This window comes from Haliaeetus leucocephalus, unplaced genomic scaffold (genome assembly GCF_000737465.1).
Source record: "Haliaeetus leucocephalus isolate CR32 unplaced genomic scaffold, Haliaeetus_leucocephalus-4.0 Scaffold295, whole genome shotgun sequence".
Classification (NCBI taxonomy): Eukaryota; Metazoa; Chordata; class Aves; order Accipitriformes; family Accipitridae; genus Haliaeetus; species Haliaeetus leucocephalus.
This window is the reverse complement of record NW_010972731.1, coordinates 2,891,872-2,907,535: the sequence shown is the minus strand read 5'-3', so window position 1 is coordinate 2,907,535 and position 15,664 is coordinate 2,891,872.

Below are 15,664 nucleotides of genomic sequence, written 5' to 3'. Positions count from 1 at the left end.
ACACTCATGCCCAGTTTTGTTCAGGTCCCACCCAATGCGCCCAGGAGATTTCGGATCCCAATCTCAGACTGCATGGATTAAAGATGACTCTTGTAAGACACTGAGGTTCTCCCCCTCGCACTCTTCTGCAGGAAGCAGCAGAACAAGTGCCTGACTGAATCAAAATCAAAGCAAAATTGAATAGGGGACCTGGAACTATGGCCCACTCGCAGCTAACTGGGGCAGCCCGTGCTAAGATAGTAATACCCCTCCTAGCCCTTCATTCATGCTGTTCTCTGTCAAGGGAAAAGAGGGCTATTTTGTATTTAATGTCAGCTATTTAAAAATTATTACCATCCATAAATGTGCAGTTCCCAAAGACAAATAATGCTAACACTGCTGAAAGAGCATTGATTCCATAAAATGATCAGAAGTGAGTGCTTAATTATTTCCCGAGGAAAGAAAAAAATATGGTAATACCACAGATTTCAATTACATAAGATCATTTTTAAGAATAAAAGCCTTCATGTCAGTTCTAGGTCTTCCTTCTTTCACAGCCTGATCCATATTCTTTAGTCAGTTTGTTACAGCTTGTCATAAATCCCTTTTGAAATTTAATGCAAACTACCCTTTTTTATTAAGCATTTTAATTCCGATGTGGGTTCTGTATCCTCCAAGGCAAGCATATGCATGAACTGTATTGTGTGTCTCCTGGGCGCTTGTAATAATTACTTTAACACACACTAAAGTGATAACCATAGCAATAATTCTAGTCTACAATTTGACCCCCAGTTACTATTTTCCTATGCAAATCTTCATGTTACTGTGTATGTTGATGTTGAGTTTGCTTCTTTTGCATAAACACAGTAATTGTCAAGAAGTATGTTTTAAAGTGCAGAGAAGCCTAATTATTGGGGGGATAGGGGGGATGTGTTTGAGAATAAGCATACATTAGTGTGCCATCTTGATCCACACAGCAATCTGGCAGGATTCATTCTGCATCTAGTCACAAAGACAACTGGTCGGAGGTGCACACAGTTGTTGACTACAGTTTCTTTCAGATAGGCAGAAGTACCGCTCCACAAAGAAAAACACGCAGCCTGTGTAGAGTTAGATTTCTCCATTCTTAGAACAACTTAATTAAAAATCTCCAGCTATCTAAAGAACAAGAATCTCTCTGTTTCAGGCTCAGCCTAGGAATTCATCAGGGATGGCCAACTAATAGCACAAAGGAGACAAGATCCAGTTTGCAGGGTAGCTTTATCTGATTTCTGGAAAGCATCAGCAGTCAAGAGGTCAACAATATTTGGTTTGGGGGGTGGAGGTAGGGAGGTGTGTGTGTGTGTTTTGGGAAAGGTGCAGGGACTAGTGTAGCCAGTTTCTTAGGTTTAGCACAGTATCATGCAAACATAATTAAGTCTAGATTTGAACACATGATAAAATAAAAATGGCCTTAGAGTAAAAACAGGTCCGGTCAGCCCCTTTCCAAGTAATTAAGAAAAAGATGCCCCCTCTGCCCCCAAAGAGGGGACCAAATCACAGGACAAATCAGTATGAGCAGCTCCTTGAACACCAATATATAAAGCATGAAGGCAAAAAAAGACTCAATCTGTGATTTATGCAGAGAGAACTCATGCTGCCAGACTTAAATTGTCCTTGCAATTGCTAAGAAACTATGGATGACAAAATCTTAACTCAGAAAAGGTGCATCCAACACAGATAATTCTATGTTAGACCTCATCTGTTTGATAAGGAGTAAATTGATCACAATAAAAAGGTATTATCCAAAGAAGTGATCATGACTTGATTGTATTTTTCAAGTGCAAACAGAAGACTTTTCACTTTGCCAAAACTACTAATATACATGCTCGCTGCTTAAAAAGGATCGATTTCATGAAGCTGGGGGAGGAGGGCAGGGAGTAGAAAAGCCATACCAGTTGGGAGAAAGAATTTTAGAAGAAAAATATTACAATGATTGGGAAAAGTTTAAAAACATTTTTCTGGATATCCAGAAAAAACACAGTCTGAGTCAAAGAAAGTTGTAGCTGTTAAAAAAATAAGTTGGCTTAGGGGGAAGTGGCAGCAGGTATAAAACATACATATAACAAATGCAAGAAAGGCAAAGTTCTTATTTTTAATACAAATCAGATTACAGATACTGCCAAAAATGTACAGGAAAACAATAGATTTCTCCTTTTGTCTAGCTGTGTTTAAAAAAAAAAGACCAACAGAAGGAAATTTTTAGATATAACAGGAATAAAAAGGAAATGTATAGTGATACTCTTCATACACAGATTGAAGTGTCAAATGGTCAAAAATAACACAGAAAAGGAAAATGTTTTCAGTAAACACATTGCCTGTATGTGAAGAAAAGTCATATGACAATACAGTCATATCTGATGATAATGATGATGCATACTGTATTTCAAGAGTAGACAAGAAAAGCTTTAAGCAAAAGCTACTATACGGTAAGAAGGTATTTAAAGATCAGTAAAACTAAAAATACTCATACATACAAGAGTTTTAAAATAGATGGTCAAAATTTAGGAGAGGACCTCCTGTACAGACTGGTCAGTAAAAGTTTTAGAGTGCCACAGCACTTCTAGAGGGCTGATGAAGGCTAAAGCTGCTCTAATACTGAAATTTTAGAATCAGGGAGGCTGATCGCAGGCACATCAGCCTGCCGGTACCGCAAAGGATAGAGGGAGCAGTATTGGGAATAGCTTAAAAAAGATTTTGGCAATAACAGCATAATTAATGCATGTGGGTTTATGGAAAACAGAGTACAAAATAACCACCTTTCTATGGTTAGCTGATGCAGACAACAGTGTTTATGTACTATGCACAGTCTGCTGTAAAGCTTTCATCTTATATGAAGTTTTGATTAAAATACTAGAAAAATATATGTCAGCATGGCTCACATTAAATGGTTAAAACCCCAGCTACCTAGTAGACCTGAAACTAAGCAGAAAACTACCTTCAAATATTTACTTTTCTTGTGGTACTGTCCAATAGCTGTGTTTTCCTCTGCTACTAAATATTTTTATTAGTCACTTTAATGAAGACTTTGTCTCTAAAGGTTATTAGGAATGATTTTTTACAAAAAAAATAACAGAGTAGTAAGAGGAAAAGAAGGAATTCCATATAGGGAGCTTTCTGTCTGCCTGGTAAACTCAGCACAAACAAACAATACGCTATTTCAATAAGAACATGTTTAAATTTGTGCACATAGTAAGGAAAAACAAAAATCCACACTGACAGAGGAAGGAGTCACTTCTAGAAGGATGTGCCCTGTAGAGGTTATGGTGCAACATCACCCACCCCCGCACCACCACCCCCGTGTGCAATGTTGACCAAAAAAACCTTTGGGTTTGTGTTCTTAGAAGTAAAAATACAAGATCGGGGAGGAGTAGAGAAGTTGTATCACCTCTGTCTGAACACTTTTTCTGGTTTTCATATCCAAAGATCAAGAAATGTGTGTTTGGGAAAGTTCAAAGAAGAGCTATCAAATTTTAAAAGGTAAGAACATGGGCTTAACAGAAAAAAAAGAAAAGAAAAAAGAAAAAGGCAACTCAGTGAGCCCTAAAAATATGTTCCTGTGTTATTATTTACCAATATGCTTGCTGGGTGTGTTTTCAAAAGTGGGATGAGGCTACGTACACATACTGGATCCAAAGTAGCAAAAAGGCTTTAAGACATAACTAATTCTTAGTGAGGATCTATTCTGCCATTCATTACACACACAAGCATAGTATTGTTACAACTGCTAGCATTAACAGAAGTCATATACATATTCATTGCCATATGCATATAGGCGTAAGCCATTTTATGAGTTTTTTCTGTCTACAGGAATGCTGGATAAGATAGGAAGACTTAATAGTCACCACTCTGCTACTACAGTATTATAGGAATCTTTGACTTAGTCCCTTCATATACATACAGCATATTAAATCACAGTAGTGACATTATAATGCTTGAAGGAAGTAGAAACAGGAGTACTTCCAACACTTAAAAAAAAAATAAATTTATATATCTCCTGAATTCAACGATATTCAGTGTTTGCTAAGAAAGTTCAGTGCTGGAACAAGTTTTTTATAATGAAATGTTCCCACTTATGCATAGCATCCTACACTCATTGCCAAGATAACATCTAACCTATGATACAAGGAACAAATTCCCATTTAGAATGATTTACTTCAACAGCAGGTATAAAGCAGTCTTTCACAACAACTCATTTGCTAAGGAAAACCTTCGTAAGGACACTTTTATACCGATTTGCACCATCATAAAACTGAGCTGCACCACAGATCGCAAGTGAAAACAAAACAACCCCCTCCCTTTAACTCACTAATTAAATGCATTGCTAAGAATAAAGCTTTCTGCTTTGATTTGTGAGTGTTAACAGTCACTAGCAACAACAGCAGCCCTAGAGATATCTGTCATTGTTGGAGAAAGGTTTCTTTGAAAGTTTACATTACCAAGGGAAGACTGTCTAGACATACTTATAAGCAGGATAAATTGATTTTCTAGGAGACATCTTGCTAGTGGCCCATTGTTGATTCTCCATCAGAGATGCATTATGAAACCTAAAGAGTCTTCACATCATCTAAACAGTTTATTTCCTCTCTAATTCAACAAATATTCATATATTCTTAGTACATCCAGCTGCCTAATTTGGCAAGGTTTGTCTGTTCCTGCTTTCAAAAGTACAGTCATGAGGAAGCACCAGACTAATGCACAAGAGAACATACTTCTGTCCTCCATATCGTGGGATGCCTTGAACAACATCCCCCCTTTTCTTTATACTTCTCCATCTAAAAAATGGCTTTATGAACTAGTGCTGTGAGAGCTTCCAACAAGAAAGCATGAGCACAGTAAGTAGTGGGGACCCAGGCAGAAAGTTATTAGCCTTTCTCAGCCTCTTTCTGTAGTTACCACTGAATTTTCCAGACTTCCTTTCATATATAAGCTGGATAAATGCATGAATAGAGGATTTGAGCTTTTCTTGCTTGCTTATCAAAGACTATTTTTTGAAATTAGCACTTTTCATACTGAAAGGTTCTGGAGAACCTGATGACGTGAGCAGCCACCATCATGGTGATTTCAGAGCAAGAGGCCAACTGATGATCTCCAAGCCTGTACAGGTCTGGTTGACCCAGAGCCCATGTTTGGTGTATGGGCAAGTAATAGTTTTCTTGCATGGTTTGCACAACACAATAAAATCCTGAGTACACCCGGAACTAGGAAGTAGTAATTGAGAAACTATTCTCATACAGCCATTTTTCCTGCTTGTATCTATAATTTGCAAGCTATATATTTGATGTGATCTGCAGTCTACAATTATTATTGTTCTGTAACTAGAAGCTTCATTTATGATACCTTCTTATTTACAGTTGCAAACTGCATGTGCACAGTAGGTTCCTCATTGTTTTCATGGCATAGTGCAGTTTGAATAGCAGTATAAAGGATGAGATAACTATTAAAGTACAATTAATCTGCCTTTATTCTATTGACATAGTCTACAAAGTTTATTTTCTCACCATTATAGTTTTACTAGTCAAGGCATGCTCCCTTAGTGTGAGACACCTTTACGTAAAAGATTTCGGTCCATTTTACTCTTCTCTTCATGTTTTAGGTGCCAAAGATTTGGGTCCACTGAGTTTTGAGTATTAGTTTCTTTTGGACTATATATGAATAATAGCTTATTTCATCAGCACACATTTCACTCTTGTCTGACTTTAGCTCATACTGAAAGTTAGGTTGTCTTGTCTTCTGGTGACCACAGAAGTGCCTCTTTTGAGTAGATGATTAACTGGTGTTTAGGCAGACAATTAAGTATGAACATAGGTCTTACAAACATGAACTTCATCTGCCAGGGCCCAAGTAAGACTGATATTTGGATCTTCAAATATGACAAAGCCACTATTCTCAGCAACCTCTGCTTTAAACCGTAACACTTCCAAAAACTGTACCATAAAAATGAAACACCTTTGATTACAGCATAGACTTCTTGGCACTCCTGAGGAATAAACATAAAACCAACTCAAAATTAAAGATCATGCCAATATATTCAACTTCATTAATTTAGAACTGTACCAATTTTCTGAGGATTTGATCAATACCTGGGCTTGCATCAACTAAGAACTCATCTTCTAGAATAAACTCATGCAACTCCCCAGGTGGAGTTAATTCAGTTTTGCAACTAAAACAGTATCCAGAAAATCTGATGCTAATGGAAATATTCCACCATTCACTGGAGACCCTCACCTCCCCTCCTCTCAAAGCTACCATTTTTCCATCATTGCTAAATACTACCTGTCAAGAAAGAGTTGCATTTGATTGAGATGCGGAGGCATCAATAAAATAATTGCTGATGTCAGATAGCATTCTTTGCTTAGTGTTCATTCCTCTGTATGGCTTAATTAACAATGCCTTCACATCAGAATAAATCAGCTCTTTTTTTATTTACCTGATGTCTTCAGACAATTTCATGACTGTGACATGAGTGTTGCTTTATTATTTCTTCCGGAGCATTAGGCAGGTGAGAGGCATGGACTCAGTTTGAGACTAAGACCCCAAAATCCCTGCTGATATAATAGAGGAATGGAGAGGCAGATGGCGTTTGAGCCAGTCTGAATTTATAGAGGCTTCAGAGATACTGCTTATGTGACAAAGGAATTAGAAAACAACTTATTAAAAGTGCCACAACACAGAGAAAGACTATAAAACCTAGCAAATTAGATGATATAGTAACATTAGGGGCATAGAAAGAAGAGTCAAGACTGACATATGAACCATCTCTTTAGGACAAACTGTTGCACTTTTTTGAAATGAATGCACAATAAAATGTGTGCTTTTAAAATTACACTTGGAAGAACTGAATAAGGCTTCCCTCCAGCATAACTTCCACTTACAGCAGCTGAGGATGCCTGAGGTAGAAAGCAGAGCAAAAAAGAAGCCACACTGCTGTGCTCATCTCTGTTCCCACCAGAATGAGAACAGCAGATTTTCCTCTGCAAAGCACTTCAGCAGTCAGACAATAATCTCACTTATACCCATGCAAACTCAGAATGACTCCTCTGATGCTAACAAAATCATTCCAGATTTGCACTCCTGTACACAAGATCGATTGCTGGGACTATGCTACCTTCAACCAGCAAAAACATTTACGTAAATAGCTGATACTGCAAAGCAGAGTGTTTTCCCAATCTCCTTACACGTAGCGTAAACACAAGCGAGGAAAGTTACTGTGAAATTTGCTACTCAATTTCTCATTTCAAAATGCAGCTTAAACCAGTGCCTTTAGACAACAGAATAGATAATCAAAAGGCAACTAATTGCTTAAGCAGAGCATTTCACAAGGTAAGATAGAATGAAATCTGTGTGCCAGTAAAAGACCCAGACAGGAGCTGTTACAGGACACAGACATTATTCCTTAGGCCCAAGCCAGACAGCATTAATAATGAGTCACAGCAGGATTTCTTATTATTTACAAGAAAATGGAAGTGGTGTCATCATTTCTCAATGATAAAGTATATGGAAGCAGAAAGACAAGTTTCAAATTAGATTCAGTGTTAAGCAGTATTAGTACTGCATGGACATAATCTGAATTAGTAAAAGCTACATTTGAAAAACAAATACTACATTTCTGAAGGATGAAAAAGCCCTTGTCTTATCTCATCCAAACTTTCATCCTCGCACTGAAAAGGATCAAGGTTTAAACCACAGAGAGTGTACAGTTTAAACCATAGAGAGCTTACCAATAAGCCTGAGTTTAAGGATCGCTGTGCAGCTTCAAAACACAGTGAGAACCATTCTTGCCTACACCCTTCATGCCCCTCAGAAGCAGAGACTGCTCAGAACACCTTGCTCCTCCCGAGGAGCTGTTAACTAGATAGTTGAGAAGTTGCCCATTTTCCCTATTTGTGCCATGCCTGTCACTGATTCAGAGGACTGTAAATCAGCTTCCTCATGACCCATTTCATTTTCTCCATTTGCCATAGAGAGTAAACCCAGAGAAGGTGAGATTTTTCTCATCTACCAAATCTTCTTAGTGTTGCCCTCTAAATTAACCAGAGGAGAGACTCCCTCTTTGAGGCTCCAGTTGAAATCCAGGAATGAAATCCTGTGGCCCCGTAGAAGTGGCTAGGGAGAATTTTTATTGGAGACATGCTAATATCCAAGCAACCCAGCCTTCCTAAAAATATCCCATGGGAGAGTTGTTAGTCTAATTTGGGTCTGTGACTAACATGCGTACATTACAGTCACTTCTCTCATGCTTCATAGGCTTCCGAGTCTATACATCATATAGGGCAACAGTAAAGTCTAAATAACTTTCTACAGGTTCATTTATCTTCTTTAGAAAACCTAGACACCTGGCTGCACCATGTCAGTGTTCATTTTATTTAAAAAAAGAAAAAAAAAAAGCGCTGAGGTTTATTCCTTATAGTAATGTTCAAAGGTGCCAAAATGAACGTAAGTGTTTATAACAGCTCTATTGTGACAGATACACTGCAAGCCTCTTCCTTTTGTCTCGAGGGCTGCACTCCACTCACATTTGTCAGGAAAACCTCTGATGCAATGACACCCTCATCCATTTTATAACAGGTAATATTAGCCACTGAAGCATTCATGCTGGCTCTTTGTGAAACTCCTGCAGCCTGCTGCTTATCTTACTGCAGCTGAAGGAATTCAGGAGAAACTTCCCAGACATCAGTGAAATTATATCAATCCAAGAGAAATCAAAATCAGAACTGTGGCCTCATCGTGCCACTTACAATTCATGCTATCCAACAGGCTCATTAAACATCAGTGAGTTTATGGCCTATTAAAGTTAATGAAAAATGCTTCAGATTTCCAACAGATTTTTGGTCTCAATTTCCTGCTTCTCTGTAGAACAATTCCTTTATTCTGGTGAGAGGAGCTATGGCCTTTGACTTGGAAATCCCAGTCCTGGTCTATAGGAGTTAACCTTCCAGGCAAGCCTGGTGAAGCCAATTAGGTTACAGCATCAAAGTACATTTTAAGCAGATTATAGGTCTGTTGCTTGCTACAGCCAAAAGTTTTACTTTTAGAAGTAACATTAATTCAAGCCCCATACTCTCCCTCTTTTGCAGTTTTAAAGGAAGCCTGAGGGTAGTGCTTTTACTTATCATGACAGGCAGGGTTCTCAGCATCTGTTTAAACAAAACAGAACAAAGAGATTATCTGTTGCCATGCAACCAATAAAAAATTATACATTTTTAATAGCTGAGACCAGAAAAAGCAGCTGCCATAAGGCTCAGAAATTTTCAAAAGAAAAGAAAAAGGGTTAATGCCTTAAGTCAAGTTAAACCACTTTTCAATAGAGGGGAGGGAACAAATCTTTTATGACCATTAGAACATAAACCTAGCATGGCTGGAAAGAGTACTGCTTTCAGCAAATTCTCCCAGTAGGTACAAGAATTGTTGTTCTTACACAAGTAGGCTGGATTTTCATTTCCCTGACCTTGCTGTATTTGTTTTGCCTGTTTCTTTCCATATCATCAAAACACTTGACCTTTCAACCTGTGGGATGTAAACTAAAGCACACTATAGGACAGTCCAGACCACCTCCTGATCTCAGCACCTAGAGGTCTTCAGAGAGTAGCTGGATTTTCGTATATGTTAGATCATTCAGACATAACTAAATAAGAAGAGAAAATCAGAAAAAAATCTGAAGCAGGATCAAAGGAATCACTTGTTTCCTTTTCAGGAATTAATCTGATTATATGGCTTGGGCACAGTGTCTAGAAAACTCTTAAAGGAACAATTTTAAACAAGGTGACACATCTGGTATAGATTGTACAACTTTATTGATGCCTGTAGAACAATGCCAGTTCATAGCAAGGGGATTTGTGTTGTTTGAATACAGGCAATGTTATACAGCACAGTTAATGGCTGAGATTCGCAAGACTACAAGACATAGTTAGTGGGAATGTCTGAAGCTAAACATGTTCTCATATCCCTAAATGCCTTTCAAAGTCTCAGCCATAGTTACCTATCTTAGGAGCTCAACAGTGATTAAAAAAAAAAAAAAAAAAAAAAAAAAAACCCTTTTTGAATATTAACCCACCTGGAGAACAAGAAAAAACAACCTTGAAGCAACCCATTTTTATAAGATGAAACTGTTCCCAGGAGAAGGAGAAAAGAAGTGCTGAAGCCCTAGCTGCAAAAATTATTCTCCAGAGGGTTTCAGCAGAGGTTTCAAGTGTCTGGAAAATTAAGCTGTTTAGAAATGTACAAGACCTCGCACTGATATTTTGCTACTATACATTATCTATAAGAGCTAAATTGGTGTCCCATCCAAGGCTGCTGCCAGTGACAAGGATCTGACCCCACCTCACACAATGTTCTTATGCTGTATACATTTAAGCCACCTAGGGAATACAGCAAGGAAAAAGAGTTTCATCATCCTTCTGATTTCTGAAAGCAGCTACCTTCAAGGATTTCACAGATATACTCCTACCTTTTAATAAATAATTTCAGATGACAGTCTCGACCTTAGCAGTGCACAAGGTCACAGAACTAACCAGTAAATGAAGATCACCTCTGTTCTTCCAAAATCATTCCAACCTGTAATCAGCAGATCTGGGTTTGCATTCAGAAGAAATTGAAAGTGAAGCTTTCATAATCTCTTCCTGAGTCTCAGAAAAAGCTGAATGGAGCTAGCAGGAGCTTTGTTTTAAGGTTAGCTTCCTTTGGATCAAATCCATACTGGCTAGCTTTGAACATCCTTTCTCCAGATACCTAGCTCAGGTAGCATCACTTAGGAAAAGCCTGGACACATTGCAAATCCTCCTTTTGTTTTTTATGACACCAGCAAATGCTTGTCTGGAGTTGAAGCCAAATAGCTTTAAAGCTAAGTCATCTTGGCATGTTTTTGTCTTCAGTGCCATGAAGGTTTTGTTTAGAAGCAGTTAGCAACATAACAATTGAGGCTTATGTCTCTGCTATTGTTTTTCTGTTGTTAACTGTGTCCCTTAGTGTGACAGTGATGGATCAAGGCAACATGAAATAGACTCTTCCATGTGTAATAAAGACTGACATGGCACAAAACATTTAGATCTCAATATGCAATGATATCAATTACAACCAAGCAAATGAGTAAGATCTATTTCTTTTTCTATCGTTTGTGTCGTATTAAAGAAGTGATCGGTTCTTATGGAGATTATTCATTTTTTTCAGATTGGCAAGCACCACCACTAAGCACATTTTGACAGCTATGGAAATCATGATACAATTAGGAAATATTGAAGGAACAAATGATTTCTCATTAATACCTAATGATCATCATTAATACAAATGCTATTTAAAGTTAATTTAGAAGAACGGCTACATTAAGATAACTGTGTTGCTCCAATTAAAGGGCACAAACATTCTCCACTGAACCTACTCTGAGTTACTAAGTTGTTCTCCACTTTTGGTGAAACTTCTGCAGAGTTGTGGTTTCAATTTTTCCTCTCTTCACTCTGCAACTTACTGAATTTAGTAAAACTAAAAGAATGGCAGGGAATAAAGAGAAGCATCCTTGTGATAACTTGTCACATTCATAGCTAGAAATGAAGTGAAAGAAAAGAATTCAAAGAATTTAAATGTCTTGGTGGTTGGTCCAAGCCCACAAAAACAAACAAAAAAAAGTGTTTGTCAGGAGGGTCATTCTTCCACATAAAATGTAAATGAACAATGTTTTTTACTGGTTCTAGCAGTTAGTGAAGTCTGTCACGTCAGAAGGCAGCTGACTGAGGGGTAAAGGACAAAACTGACAATCAACAGAACAGGAATGGGAAAAATAAAGTAGGAGCAGTAGGGTCTAGGCAATGCTCAATGTACTTTAAAGAAAAAAAATTGAAAATTGTTTAAAGTTGACAGACAAGAAAAGTGTCACCTTCTAATTGTCAGTGATTGCTATAAATTGTAATAAGCAATTTGCTATGCACAAAGAATATAATCATAGCTTAGCTAAAATCCATGGGAATCTTGCTATTGGCAAAAACAGAGCCAGAAGACGCTATCCATGGCTTTGGCCATGTGAACAGTGAGAATAATTCCCAAATCATAGAACCATTGACCTTAAAGGACACAATCTAAAGGCCCCTGGATTTAGGGAAATCTTCCCATTTACTTGTGCATACTTCGGATGAAGCTCCAAATGGAGCTTGCGTTTATCCTCTTCTATTTTGCAAAGACAGCGGAAAAGGATCTGCTTGGTGCAGACCATTTCACTCACACTTGATCATACTGGCTGCACTTGTATACCTTCAAGAGCCACAAAAACCCCCACGTTTTCCATGTATATGGTGGTGTTTGATTTGGGTTTTGTTTTGTTGTTTTGGGTTTTTTTTTTCATTTAGGTAGCCCTTCTCAAAAAATCCTCTTGAATATATTTGGTAGATATTTCTAAGCAATTTTGAACTTTCATGCAACTTTGTAGAACTTGTTAAACATTCTTTAATTTTAAGTGCACTTTTCTCATCAACAGAGAAGTAATTAGTCCCCTCTGGAGACAAAAATAAATAAAAATCATTGTCTTTATTTGATCTTGGCATCTACTCATATCTATCAGGATCATTGTAATAGAATCACATTGTTGTACCAGAGCAGAATTCATCCCTGTGTTTGTATGTTGATAAGACTTCAGGTTAAGCAGTCATTCAGGTGAAAATAGTGCAAATGTTTTAGTTTGAACACCTGCCTTTTTGGAGACTTTTCAAAGCCTTTCTTCAATTTATTAGTGGATAATTCCTGCCAGAGCTTGAAATGCTCTCTCCTGGCAGACTCTGAGCTTTCTGGCCTACACACCACTGAGGTGCAGCACTTACTGAAGACCAATCAAGTTATGCACTGTGGTTTTAGAGGCTTGTGAATATAAATGAGAAAACTCTGCTTTAGAGCAGTATGTACATTTCTGCTCTGCAAACTTGCTGCTCTGGAGGCACAAGGAGCCTGCAGCAAATACACCAGAGAATTTGGTGCTAAAATTAGTTTGCATTGTAAAAAATCACTTCAGTCTTTTCTTGTGGAAAATTGCTGTATGCTTACTATGTTTAGAGAAGGGATTTTCAATCTTTTGATTTATGGACCCTAAAAAATGTTCCAGTGAGAGTGTGGAACATTCATGTCTGTAGACTCTGCATATAAACTTGCTTTTCCTGAACCCCTTAGAAGCAACGGAGAAAACCCAGAAGGTCCATAGATCACAGGTCAAAAACTACTTGCTTAAAGCAAAAGATAAAGTAGTAAATTATCTTTCATCAGATTTTTTTTCCCTCCTTTTTTCCACACTCAAGTTTTCACACTTACTCACCAGAGTTAATGATAGAGAAAACAGGACTCCAGAAATTATTGAAATTTCAGTTGCCATCCAGACCAAACATTAAACAAAATATTCAGGTTTGCATGGCTCAAAAAAAATTTTCTCACTCAAATGAAAAATCTTAATGTAAATAAAGGGCTGACAAAGTATAACCAGCAGTGCCCTTCCTATGTCACCCAGTTCTCAGTAGCAAAAAAGGTAACATGGGAAGCAGATGGATATCCTTATTTTGCTGAGACCACCTGGACCCTTGGCACCAGAGAGGCAAGGATTCATCACAACAAACTACGCCATCTCCCAGCTAAGCAGCCTAAGTGCCTAATTAGAAACTCACTGCCCTCTGCTTTCCAGCTCAGTGAATACTCAATTGCTTTATACATAGGAGAATAATATCATTTGGGAAAAGGGCTGTGTCAATGTGCCTCTCTCCTCCTCACTTTAGCTATCCCATGGGATGACATCTACCATGGCTAAGACATCTACCTGCAGAGGGAAATTACATGGGTTCAGCCTTCTTCAAGCTGAGGAAAGGTATTTACCAGACTACTACAGCGTTTAATGTCTAAAATGTTTATTGTTTTCCCATTGTGACATATTTCTCCTCTGACTGTTTGCAACTTCAAGTCAAAAAACATGTTTCTCCTCTGAATGTTTGCAACTTCAAGTCAAAAAGTCCAATGATGTTGATCAAAAACTGCTATTCGGCTTTATTTCCAGTTCTCTCATACAGCTCATTCAATGCCATTACAAACTTTTTATTCCCCAGTACACGTTTGTGGTTTAAGTATCACATTTACTGAAGTGATCTGATTCCTCAGTATAAAGTAGTATGCATGTAAAACAAGCTCATCTCTTATGCAAAAGCAGGGGATTTATAAAAATAATTTTTAAAAGTCTCCTTTTCCCTTTCTAGATTGCTTGACCTTTGCTTGAACAAATACTATTCCCCCGCTACAGATTAATCACTACAAAGTGCCAGAAATTCTCTGTGTTGATGAGTATAGTTTGAGGTTAGTAAGAATTGCTCGACCGACTACCCTGCCTGACCCCTTTTATGACAACTACTAAAATATCATGCTGGAATACTGCAGAGGCAACCTATTTGACCAAGAAACATAACTTGATTCAGGAAAATAATGCTGATCATGACAATCTTTGAAGCTGGATTCAGAATTAAGCACATACTTAATGCATATGCTTACATGTTTTTATTTAATTGTGATGTCTACTGAACACTTTTCAGGGTAAAAAAAAAAACCAACAAACTAAAAAACCCCACACTTGTAGTATTGACTAAATCATATTTCTCCCCACTCATCCCTCACACAAAAAACATCCAGTCTCAGTTTAAAGATTTCAAGTGATGATGAATCACTCACCATGGCTATATGATCTAGTGCTTAATTAACCCTCTCTGTTCAATTGTAGATTCATTATTTGAATGTCTTCAGTTTTACTCAATCTTTATTACTTTGTGGTCCTGGTCTTGTCCTCCCCATACTCTGACCTGTTCTTGGCCCTTCTAAATTACATGCTATTACTTGTTGCTCTCTAATAATGAGCAGATATTTTTCTGAAATATGATACTCTAATAAAAACCTGTAGAAACTGATAACTTCTTAGAGACAAAAAGAGTGAGAGAGTCTGGTCTGCAGCTTTAGTTTTTCTGAAGTGTACCAGTGACTGACACCAAGACCTTATTTGTAAGCAACACGCAAGGCCTTGATCAGCAATAAGACTTACCGTACAGGCACTCACAACTCATTAACCAAATAAACAAATGTTTTAGCACTTGGTTCCATGGGCTCTCAGACAGTAAGTGTTATAACCATGCAGTTGTCTCCATAATGGTATCTTTAATGCAATTTAAACTTCAGCTTCCAAACATAGAATATCACTATGGTCAACTGCTGCAACATATGGCCCTGCCTGAACAGGGCTTTGGACCAGATGGCCTCTAGAGGTCCCTTCCAAACTCAAACATTCTGTAATTCTGTACATACATATTCTTAATATGAAGGTAATAGGTGCATTGCTAATAATCCTTTGCACTGAATATGGTCAATTAACACTTAGACCTGGAAAACTGATGGATCTATCAAGCAATGATGTTAAAGACAGTAATATTTCTAAACTTTTTCTGAGTTGGTAATGAGAGTGGAACATGAATAGCCTGTAGGTGCATGCACCCTTACAGACTTAAGCATCCTCAAAAGTTCCTTCATGCAACTCTAAAATACTTATAAATAACTTTTTTTTGTGTTGTTGTTTAGCATGAAAATGTCTGTTCAAAATTGGTATTTTATAAAGTGGTGCTTTGGCTTTTGTTTTTGTCTGATAGATCAATTCTCT